A 13237-nucleotide genomic window follows, 5' to 3' on the forward strand; every position below is an offset into this window, starting at 1 on the left:
ATGAAGCACACTGACTTAGCGATGACGTTTTATATAAACAAGAGCAGCCTCTTTATGAAATCTACAAGGTATTTCGCTGTCTGTCTGTTTGACTCTGTATCTACTGACGATTAACATACCAACAGAAACAAGCATTTCACCGCTGCGCAAGTACGAATGCAACACGAAATTTCGCGACAAAAGTAGTCTGGTTGTAAACTCTACGAGACATCATTCTGACGATTGTCCGTGTTTACTGACAATTAACCTCTTGCGCTGGAATGACGTGCCACGCACGTCGAGAATATTTTGTTCCAAATTGCAACATTTTCTCAGTTTTAAGTATACTTAAATGTAACCCAGGCAAAACGAATGATAAGTCTATTACTTTTTAGTAATTTCCATCCAGTAATATCATACCGACGACGTTCAAAAGGAAAAGAAATTGTTGTACACGGTTTGGTCACTCGTTATGGTCCGCGAACCAATTGCCAGCGCAAAGGGGTTAATGCGACAGAGCGCGAAAAAGCTACGAAAATGAATAGTATCATAAAACACATTGACTCGGCGATGAAATTTTCTCCGAACGAAAATAGCCCCCCTCGGAGGATCTACAAGCTGTTTCACGAATCCGCGACGATTAACAGACGGCCGGGAGTACTCCGCCGCTGCGCAAATACAAATTCATTATATTTAAAGGGTCTTCTCGGACAATTTGAACGCTATTACGGCGAGAGACGTTTCGGGATAAGACGTGATGGTAGCTAGAGACAGAGAGACACAGAGAGAGAGAGAGAGAGAGAGAGAGAGAGAGAAAGAGAAAAGGGTGACTCTGGCAAATCTGATGTCTAAGTGTTTCTTCGTTCGTTGGGTGGGAACGTAGAGAGGAAGTTTGCAAGAGTTTGGAGACATCGGCGCGCCCCGGCAATGAGTCTTGAATAGTTTTATGGCTCGTGCCGCTCGTAATGTTATCCTCAGCCCGTTTCTCTCTATCTGGCTCCCGTCTCCCGAATGCTCCAGGGCTGTTTTCTCAGCGCGTGGATTTTCGTTGCTCCGCTCGCCTCTCCATTCTTCGCTCGGTATCTCTCGTGCCTTTCAGCGACAGTCGCGGCGGCCGATACCAGCGAGAGAACGGGGGAGAAAAGGAGATGTCTTGAGGAACAACAGCGCGCGCAAGCGCGCAACGAGAAAGAGAGAGAGAGAGAGAGAGAGAGAGAGAACGTGTGTCGCGCTCCGTTGCACAAATCCGCGATAACGAAACCCGCTGCCGCTATCTCCAGGCAACTTCCCTTCCCGGTAATAAACTCGCCTAATTCCTGACCGCGACGTCAACTCGAGTGCCCCGAGCCACGGTCATTTCTTACTTCGTTGATTCTCACTCCGTTTCCGCGCGATGTCTCTCGCCTGGCTACCTCCCCCGCCCCCCTCGCCTTTCTCCTCTGCGGACGAAACGATCGTTCTCTCTCTCTCTCAAAGCGAAAACGCTTTGCTGTTCAGCTTGGTAGGCGACGAGTTGATAGATGTTACGGCGAGGAGCATAACGACGAAGAATCGTCGATAATTTCATAAAAATCCACTGGAGCGGTGTTTACCTTCTTATCGGTCTTGTCTCGAGTTTGCTTTCCCCAGCGACGACTACATTTTGCAAAAACTAGGGAGTGGGGCAAGATAATTGTGAAAATTCACGGCCTTGAATAATGAAATCTCTCCTCTTTACAGCAGCACGTTGAAATCAGTTGAATGATTTTGTTTCTTTGTTGCCGTTTTATTGAAGTTTGACCGTTGGAATTAAATGACGAAGTGTTAGGAATTATTGAACTATTGTCGTTCAATCCTAATATTCAGAGTTGTACAGTGAAATGCTAAAAAAGAATCGTACAAGTTCCGAGGCCTCGTTGTTAAGTGCAGATGAATTTTGAAAAGTCTTTTTCAATGTTCTTACAGATTTTTAAATTTTTACAATCCTCAATGAAAAATAGGGACGGAAAGTATCCTTGCTTTCCTTTTTTATTTTATTCTCATGAAAGTATAATTTCTCTTTTCATTGCCTGAATGAATTGAATTCTCGCGCGTTCAGTCACTCGCTTCGATCATTCGCGAGAACAAGTAAATAACATCCTGTCTTCGTCAATCCCACTGCGTAGCTGAGTGAGCAAAAATATGAGCTCTGTTTTGCATAACTATGCTAAATAAGACGCGGCGCCTTAACGATCAATTTATAACGATTTGCATTTTCCTTTGTTTCAGGTAAGTAGAACGAACTGTCGCACGACGAGCTGTTTCTGAGCCTCCACCCACCCTGTAAGTTCTCAGCCGCCAATTCTTCGTGTTCTTCGCGCGAGAAATCATCGAATTTTAATCCTTTTGCTACGATAGTCCACTCCAGATATTCTTTTGGAGTACACTGTCGCGGTGCCTCTGAGTTATCAGATCGTTCTTTTTTTTTTTTTCTTCAAAACGATGAAAATTACCTCATAACTGCTTGAAAACGAACAGAATTTGTTTCCGCGAACGGCATAGACTTTCAAGAATTGTATTTCGACAATTAATAAGAATAAGTTTAGCATTAAATATGAAGCATAAGTACGAACAAGTATCACAGACTTTCGAGAAATTTGTAATCAGAATCAATTACGTTAAATAGTCACGTTACGTTAAATTTTGAGGAAGATTTCGAGCAAAAATATAATCGCTCGCGTTAAAGTGAAGTTGGAGTAAAATTTCGGGGAGATGTGGATGGAAAAATTCACCTTTCGACAGAGAAAGGAAAGAAGAAAAAAAGAAACGAAAGAATCAAACGATTGGGAAACTCGAGGGGGACGCGAAATGATCACGATGATGGCCGAACCTCTTGAACCTCTCGAGGAGGAGTTATAGCCCGGGGATTGTTAAACGTTCACGAACGATTTCGATTCGAAATTTCACAAAGGTCGGTCCGGTTATTACCGAAATTGTGCCAAGTGCAAACATTATCTCTTGACCCTCGTACGCTCCGTGCTAATTGGCAACATCCAGAGATGAATGCCAACCCTCCCCTCTTCTGATCGGCCCGCCTACGCCGGGGCTTCGAGGATAATAATCGAGAGGCGCACAAACTGCATCGGACAGCTCGTGTACTCTCGCCCTTTTCTCTACCATACTCTCTATTTGCTACAGCCCGCGTATTTCCCATGTGACCTCTGTGCATTTCGTGAATAGGTCACCCTGCGAATCGTCCATCGTGCATCACCCCTTCGCCGCGCGCGTAGTGTCTGAAAAGTGCCCGATCTCCCCAGCCATTGCCGATTTTCTGTTTTTTTTTTCTTTTTTCTTTTTTTTTTTATTTCTTTTCCTCGCTCCGTTTTTACTGTATTCAGGAAGCGGGGCAGATCGACCGTGAAAAATTTCCTTTGCCCGTCTTCCGTCGGATTCGCGCGTTTCAAGCGCGATCGCCATCGAATTATCGAATTATTCGACGGAACACGTCCGTTTAAACGATTGACGATATACGCGATGGAATATTTATTGGAGTGAAATTTTAGATGGACGGATTTTCATTTTATATTTTCAACATTTTATTTTTGATTATCTCTGTACGGTTTCCCTTCCTTTTTTTTCTTTTTTTTTTTTTTTTTTTGCGTCCATTTCGAAAAATCCGTCTCTGTCTCTCTGCTTTTTTTTTTGTCTTTTTTTCGTTACGTGGATAGAAATGTCAACTTCAAAGGTTTATGAAACAGATCAATAAACTCGTTTGTGAGATTAACGATAAGCATCTGGACAAATAAATCTGGTTTTTCTTTTTCCAATGAGTGATCTACCATCGACGATACTACGATAAATGGAAACGTTGTGTCTAGCTTAACGACGCGGCACGGTGGAAATTTTCACTGGAAAATTGGAAAAATCAATATACGCAGTGAGAGGATATTTAACATTTAGAACGATACGATATTTATTTTATTCTCATGCTTATTTGTATTATGGTCGAGAAGGTTGTTAATTTCACTCTAATCTTTGTGAAATCGCGATTGAAAAAGATTGCGAGTTTCGCGAACAGAGAGCGTCGTCTTTCCAACTATATATTTCTCTACTTTCGTTTCAGGACAGGTACGTTGTTTTCCCTTTCCTGTAAATATTGTTCGAAAAAATTTTCTCCTTTCATATCACGTTTACTACAATTCCCATTGTCTTGTTCCTTCTTCTGGCAGTTAAATGTGCCGCTACCCACGTGGAATGATCGTTTCTGCAGTTTTCGAGAACATTTTGATTTTATGACGAGACGCTCTTATTGTTTGGTACCACTAACAAAAGAAATTCCAAAATTTATTTTAATAAGAATAATCGGTAGATTTATGATAATAATTCATTGTGTGGAGATAAGTTTCAATAGATTGTGCAAAAATCACACTCGTTTTTGAGAATATTTATAAAACAAACAAACGTCCATTTATTTCTGCATATAATTCTGAAAATATATATTTCCGTATAATTCTAAAAATATTAATTTACACTGCAACCTACGATCTACAATATCACTCTATGATACTACAATCGAAAGTCACAGAATCCTATCGAATATCAAAGACGAAAATTGATAGCATACGCAGAATAAAATAATTTGCGTATTAAACAAGGGTATAATGCATAAATTTCGAACGAAATTTCCAAATAATCAGAGAGATATCCAAAGAACTGACAACTTTCGTGTCATTCGTTTACGTGTAATTTAAAAAAAAAAATCAATCGACGATCTACGATCTATATAATACCGTAATCTGTAACAGAGATACCCAATGACGAGTACCCATAAACGAAAATTGATTTCACGCATAATAAAATAATTTGCATGCAGAATAAGGGTATAACGCAATCTGCGCGGTGCAACGCGCGAGCAAAGTAATGAAGAAAAAACATTAACCGGACTGCGAGCATAATGACGGCCGGGGATAATTATCACAGAGAGATTAGTTCCTGATGGAATGAATATTCCGGCAGATTGGCACTTGGAAAACCAGAGAGATTGCCAAATTCCCATAGGTGGTGTAAACCAACCCCCCGGTTGATCGATAATAATTATGCGAAGTATTGTCGCATCGGGTTCATCCCGCTGGTCCAACAGCTACCCTCGTCCACGTGATGTTTGTTAATCTTTCCCTCTTTCACTATCGTTTCGACGAAGATAGAACGACCGAGCCACGGGGGTTGAAAGGGAATTTCCACCTCCCCGCTTTTCGTCGAGGGTTAAACTGGGTTAATTTCACACATAACAAGACTTGGCCATTGAGCTTGCGCGGCGAAAAGCAATTAAAAACCTGGGAAACTTGGATATATGTACATCGATTTAGGGGTGGAAGGGATGGCTGCTCTTCCATTTTTTTCTTTTTCACTTTGAATTACAGCCTGTGGTTTAGGAAGATTGTTAGACTCGTCAACCTAGTACGTGTAGAATTATTAATCCTTTGATGGACTTTGGAAATTACTGTTTCTTAAAAATTTTTTTTTTTAGACTCGTCAATCTAGTACGTGTAGAATTATTAATCCTTTGATAGACTTTGGAAATTACTATTTCTTTCGTTCTTCAAAATTTTCGATATTTGACGTAAAGATTATTAATTTTGATGGAAAATGAATAATAATAACTGCAGTAGGTATGGTGAGGTTTTAGTGTTTGAGTAATATGAACTTGTAATATTATAAATAATAATACATGCAGTAGGTATAGGAAAGAATTGTACGCCAGTTGCGAAAGAAATTATACACCGTTAAATGTTTATTAGTAAAATCGCGCAGGCATCGATCACCTAGCGAGGAAAAAAATTTTGACGTACTCCGCGATATTCTCATTCATATACACCATTTTGTTTGCCCACGCCACGTGTCCTATCTCTGTCAATCTCTCCTTGTTACCAAATAGGTCACGTGGAAAATTCGCCAAAATATTCGACAGCTAGATCAATTACTACTCGTCGTCAGTCGCCTTTTTTTTTTTTTTCGCGGAACATTTCCATGTAGAATGCAAATACTTCGCAGTGTAAATATGTAGCAGCCTTTAAAGTGTTTTATGAAAAATTCAGATTTCCAACCGGCGATAGCGGCGAAAAAGATTCAACTGGCGTATCGGCGTTCAATTCTTTTATTTCTCGAATGATTTTTTTTGAAAATTTCTAACTCTTCTATATCTCTTACATTTTACAAAATAATTTAGAAAGTATAAGGTAGCGATAGAAATTTGGTGAATCGTCGAAAAGAATATCAAATAACACCTGATTGTATCTCTGTTCAATAAAAATTAAATAGAATTTAATCGAATTTGTGAAAGGAAATACAGAAAATCGAAGTCTCGGTTCATTCAGGATGTTTGGAGCGTCGTAATCGATACTAAGAACAATTATTGACAAATCAATTAACATAATTAACAACGTATTCGTCGTGCAAAATTTCTAAAGTACTCCCAATTTAGCAACTTTTCATTTTCGCGCAAACATTTCTTTACATTTTCAAATTAATTATACGTTTCAAGATAATTGAATGATGTAAATCTTGTCATTAACGTTTATATATACGTTTCAAATAAATTACAAAATACTGATAAACGACTGATAAAACTCTGTTGGACATTTAATTCAATTATCAATGTTAACGAATAGTTTCTTTTCTTTGTCGTTTCTTAACCCTGCGATATTCTTCACAGCAAGCATTACTCAATTGTAATTGTAGCATTATTTTAAATCCAAACTACTGAAATGTTATTTACAATATTTAATCTGAAGAAAGTTTAATAAAATTGTTTTTTTTTCAATTTTTCAACGTGTTCCCAACAATAATAATTTGTAGAATTATGTAGTAGAACTGTTATTGGTTATAATATACGATTCAATTGGCAATATCAACAAATAAATTCATTTATCTGTCATTCGTCAATTATAACTTCAACTTTATAAACGTGTTTCCATTAAATTGGAGAAAATAGTAGAACTACATTGGTTACAATCTACGATTCAATCATATCAACGATATCAACAAATAGAGTCTTTTCTCTGTCGTTCAAGTCAATTATGACTTGAACTTTATAAACGTGTCGTCACTAAATTAGAGGAATATTCTATCGAAGAATTAAACAATAGAACTTCGTTCGCTGTAAATATATAAATAAACATATATAACACATATTAAGAATATTGGCAAACAGATACTTTCCTCTGTCGTTCAACGACTTCGATTTGATGCGATTAATACATTGTCACTAAATTAGAGCGATATTTTTAGAATCAAATAGAAGTAGAACTCCATTAGCCGTTATACGCGGTTCAATTATCAATATTAACAGATATACGCTGTCATGTTATTTTCTTTCTTTCCTCTCTCTCTCTCTCTCTCTCTCTCTATACTCTCCTTCTGTCGGACCACGAAGTACGACTTCAATCAAACGGCAGTGAAACAGGAAATTCCAATTGGAGAAAATTGGAATTAGAATGGTATTTCCATATTTGCCAGGGCAAATAACACATTTGATAGAAGGAAGTTCGGCCGAAATAAAAATCGTCTTCGTCGTTTGTACTGAATACAGTCGGAACACCGGGGCCGGATGGAAGCGCAAAGTTAATAGCAGCCATGTCCGCGGTGCAATCGAATAAGAGCCGAGCACGGGGATATAATCGCATTGCCCAATTCCCATCCGTAGCGGTGCTGACAAATGACTCGTCGACCTGATTACTGTTGGGATTTTAACGCGAGCTTAATTAGACGCTGTACCTTCCATGACTGATCGAACCCACCACCGAACCGTACAATCTGCCCTCTTCTTTCTCTGTTTCATCCCTTTTAACACCCTCGCGTCCGGGCTGCGCGCTTTTTCCTCCCTCTTCTTTTTCATTTCTCTCGCCCAAGGTACCTTCACGCTGGTATACTCTCAGTATCAAAAAAAAAAAAAAAAAAAAAAAATATTTGGACATCGAGCGTAATTTGATTTCGCGATATAAATTTCTTCATCAAACATGTGAACAAAGCTCATATCGTTCAAGCTAGAATTAATTATTTAATAATTCGAATCGTTGCGCTTTTATCTGCGCTAATTAATATCGTCCATGTTTCTCGTAATTATTTTAGATGAATATCAGTGGGATGCATGTTTCATTTATTTGGACAATGTGTCTAGAATCACATGTCGCTGCAACTACATTTTATGAAATTTTAATTTAATCGAAAACAACTCCTCCTCGTTGTAATACGCCAGTACTCTCTTTTTTTATTTTTACTTTTTTTCCTTTTTTTTTTTTTTTTTTTTTTTTTACGCGTTAGTACAGCCGTACCAAGCCAGAGAATTTCACGCTCTATTTCGACAACTTTACCAGGCGCAAGATATTGAGTTATATACTGCCATATGGCTCGATACTTTTTGCCGTGTGCGAGATGAACGGTTCGCTCGACGATAAATCTAACCGACAGATCAAATCGTGTACACGCAGAGAATTTTCAAGATACGTGCGCACGTCTCTCTGCCTCTTTCATTAACATTAATATCGTCGTATTAAAGCCACCTCACTTTCTTTCTTTTATATTTTCTCAACAAACGCTGGCAGCACAGATTAACACGTGTATTTCTCGTTGCTCCAACCTTTGCCCAATTAACAGCTGGAAGTTCCTTTTTCCAGAATTCGTTCGAATTTCCAGGCGTACAAAAGAAACTTGCCTGCCGAAAAATTTGGAACGTTCTTTGCTTTCCAGGCGAAATTTTCTTTTTTTTTTTTTTTTTTTTTTTTACTTTTTTACGTATGCTACACGCATACGTGGATAGACATAGTTTGTACAGATATTTTTATTCTTATAATCTCTCATCCCCGACACTCTCACTTTCTTATTGTATTTCTTTTTCTTTCGAATTGTTTACACCCTTTGGTTTTAATATTTGACTTTGTTTCTTCAATAATTTTTATCGTCATGTTATGTAAATCCTCCCATTATAATGCGTAGCGTAACTTTTTGCTGGGTACGGATTTAAGAAAACGATTATATTACAATAACGTTGTCATTTTAGGGTAATTTTTTTTCTTAACTTCTTGATAAGAAACATTTATGAAAAGTTATACATATTTTATCAGAAACAACTTTAGCAAAATTTTTGACGCAGTTCTTTTTAAATCTAATCCCAGCATCCCGAGTAATCGTGTAATGCTAGTTTTCCTACGTTCGATTATGGTTTAAGTTCCGAGTCTTAAGTATAGCTTCGAATTATACTTTTGCAGCGATGCGTTGATAATGTTTGCGTGCTGATTTGTTCATTTCCGTTTAAATGCGAAGACACCATTTGCTGCTTCTCTTTCAAGAAGCAAATCACAACGATTGCAATAATTTCCCAGCATTATTATTTATTTTCTGAAATTTCAATACACGCATACGCGATTAGTAGGTATGTAAGGAGATAAGTTTTAGGTGTCCTCGCTGTATAAAGCTTAGTATCGTACAGTTTGTTACGTTGAAAAATTGTATGCATGATTGTACCCACGAGCGAACCGAGAAACTCGATTCATTTTCTTCTGTTGTAAAACAAACGATTCAGCACGAGATCTTATTAAAATTCGTTTTCTTTATGTCTCTTTTTCTATTTCTATTGATTTCAATACCCGACACACATACAGAGGCAAAAATGTCGAATCCAGAATTGAAATTCCAACGATGCGTCAATCTTTCGGCCATCCACTTCTTGATCAAACCTGTTCATTCGGCTTCGATCGCACAATTTTCTGCAGATTAAAATATATTTTCTATTAAAGGAAAAGCGTCGTGATTAAGAGAAGTATTGTCGGGAAAACACAGAGAAACGAATCGAAGTCGGATTTTTATTGGTACATGTTGCGCGTTTTCCGGTCGAACAGAAATATAAGGTTTTGAAAAATGGCGTGAGAAAACGATTCAACTGGATTCGACGTTTTAAAATATACGATTGCGCCTGTCTAGCCTTAGTTGGTCGTATGTACGTAGGTACATATGTATTGTGTATACGTATACATGTGTATAAAAATATATATTCTATACTTTCGTATCTGTATAACTCATGTGTCACCATTACGATAATCACTTTCTACCATGAACTGGGCAGAAACGTAAAGATTGCGTTCCGACCAAGTTTCTCCTTCGACCATGTGCGTGCATGAGTATGAATAGTCGCCGGAAAAAGATACATCGCGAATAACGTTACGACCGATCTCCATCTGGTTCCATCTGTTTAATCGTTCCAACGCGTACAGAAGATTGGAAATTCATTGTAACTTGGTGACTAGAGAAAAGCCAATTGTAAACGAAAAAATTGTCAATAGTGCTTTTTCACGCGACTGTGTGATCACGCTCGCGTACACGGCCGGTACTGTTTGCTTTCAGGAGCTGTCGCCTTGAAATACTTAAGAAGAATCGCAAGAAGATACGCGAAACAGACAATTACGAGAATGAAATTATGATGTAGGAACGCATATGTATAAGTTGTATCGTAAAAATGCTCGCGCAATCCGATCACCTCACTATCTGTGATCCGAGGCTCGTCGTTAACACGGCGAGTAATACGAACTAAAAAAAAAATCGATATTAAGCTATTAATGTTATGTAATGCAGATTCTCTAAGCGAGAAGCGTTCACGTTCTTGGGCGACGCGTAGAAAGGAAGTCGCGCCAGATTTCGACGAACGAGATATTCGAATGATGCAAAATGTACTGACATTTACAATTATACATCACGGAATTGAGCAAAAGTATTGTCCGTATTTATATTTGTGGAAAGGAAAGAAGCGGCCAGAAACGGTGTACGTATCCGTTCCTGTCCGGTTTATACTCTTTCACCTTTTTTTACTCTTACCGCTATTTCTTCCATTTCATCTTCTCTTTTCACTCGACGCTGTTGTTCAAAGATTAACGTGAATGCTTCTATGCTCATCGGCGCCACCTTTTCCCCTCTCAGTGAGGCCCATCGAGCGAAGATTGTTGAAATGAAAAGACAATGAACGAAAAAAAAAAAAAAAAGAAAAAGAATGAACGTACAAGAAACGTGGTGAGCAAACAGATAAAAAATATGGTCGAGAAACAGAACAGAAACGAAGCAATGGTCCTGCGACACAACACTAATGTATACGATTTTTCAACATGAAAATATTATATATTGTAGCTATACATATAGAGGTATATAAAAAAAGAATAGTCCATAGGCAAAACTATAACAGCTAAGTACATCATTGTAACGACGATGCTAATTAGTAAAACGAGATTTATTTTATTTTTATTATTATTATTACTACTACTACTATTATTATTATTACTACTACTACTACTACTACTACTACTACTACTACTATTATTATTATTATTATTATTATTATTATTATTATTATTATTATTATTACTATTATTACTACTACTACTACTACTACTGCTGCTGCTACTACTGCTACTACTTCTACTATTATTTCTACTACTACTTCTACTATTACTTCTACTACTACTTCTACTATTACTGCTACTACTATTACTACTACTTCTGCTACTACCACTACTACTACCACCACCACTACTGCTACTACTACTTACTACTATTACTACTACTACTACTACTTTCATTATTATTATTATTGTTTTTAGTTTTATTGACGTTATTATTATCAATATTATTGATATTTGCGGTACTCGCATTGTGATGATCGCACTGCAATTGTATTATCCCCATGGATAGCAATTATTAATATTATGAATTATTGAAATTTATTATCACGCCCAAACCGTGTTGGACGTATTTTTTTAAGGTAAAAGAATGTCGATTGACAGCTAGGTGATTTCTATCGATTTTATTAATTATCAATTGTCGACGACTGTCATAATGAATTGCGGCTCGACGATTTATTACTTAGCACGTAGGGAAAAAGAAAAAAAAAGGATATCCATTTATTGTATAAACGAAGACGAGGCGGAGATGGAAATTACGAGTATCCTCCAGAAGATTAGGTGGTTAAATTCTGTTGTTAAATAATATGTCGCGGGTGAAAGGCTGAAGATTGAATATTGAGGAACATTTCTCCTGAATTTACGTATCTTTTATTTTTGAGCAACGCATTTTATCAGTTTTCTATTCAAAAGTTTGAATTATATTGTTTCATTTCTTCAAAGATCCCATGGGAAAATCAGTAGCAAGGAAACAGAAAATTCTACGTCTGTGTGTCTCAAAAGTCAATCTTCAGCATGGTTTTTTTCACTACCATGCGACCAGTACAAGTGCGTTTGGCACAGCTAGTATACGACAAAAGAGCGCCTGAAGTTCGCTGTGAGATCGACTTCAAGCGTCCCTTATAAGCTCTACCTAACATTTAATAAAATGAAATGAAAACGAGTCAAGAATACGATCGATAAAGCGAAGTAAAAAAGAAAAAAAAAAGAAAGAAATAACGTTTAACATTTATGGATACACAATATAAAATATATATTCATATTCCTCGCTCCCCTTCCGCTGGATCCTTTCCTCCAATCGTCCAACTTTCGTTTAAGATACAAAAGAAAAAAAGATCATTTGTAAAATTTGTTCGAAGCGCACGCCAACGCTGATGATTATTGCATTTATGTTTCTCATTATCGGATGAAATTTCAACTTACTTTCCTGCACGGAAAGCATTATTTTAAAAAAATGTTTTCTTTTTTTATTTCAATGAGAAAAAAGATTTTTATCGTTTTAATGTAGAACTTCCAATATTGTAAAACGTAACATTTTATAACACGAGCTCTAAAATACAGCATCTTTTTGTTTTGTTAGAATATGCGAAAAAGGGTGATAAATACTTTAAAAAGCGTAAAAGAAATGGAAAGAAAGTTGAAGTCACGTCTCGATGTGTACAACAGTATACCACAGAATCATTGTATCGATTAAAATCATGGTAAACTTAATAAAACGCTCAAAAATAATACTAGTTCGATTTGTACAACTGTTTCATGTTATTTGTATAAAGTATTCCCCTTTATGTACTCTCTTCGTTATCATTTAATGTTTTAAATTACAGAAAGTTCCTTTTATTTATGTTATTCGTTTCAATATTTGAAACGAGAAATCATTAGTAACAAGGGTTGAGTAAAATGCAAATGGAGTAAAAATTTACATTTAGAAAGTTAAAGATATTTTCGTAGAAGATAAATATTTTTTATTAAGTGAAAACTATGATCTTTTGAAGATTTTTTTGTTGCTCCTTTACGTTAATATTCGTGTTTGGTGAAGAGAAAATTCATTAAGTGTTTGGTGCTGCCATCTATCAGCTTTGAGA

Source organism: Frieseomelitta varia, unplaced genomic scaffold (genome assembly GCF_011392965.1).
Source record: "Frieseomelitta varia isolate USP_RPSP 00005682 unplaced genomic scaffold, Fvar_1.2 scaffold_967, whole genome shotgun sequence".
Classification (NCBI taxonomy): domain Eukaryota; kingdom Metazoa; phylum Arthropoda; class Insecta; order Hymenoptera; family Apidae; genus Frieseomelitta; species Frieseomelitta varia.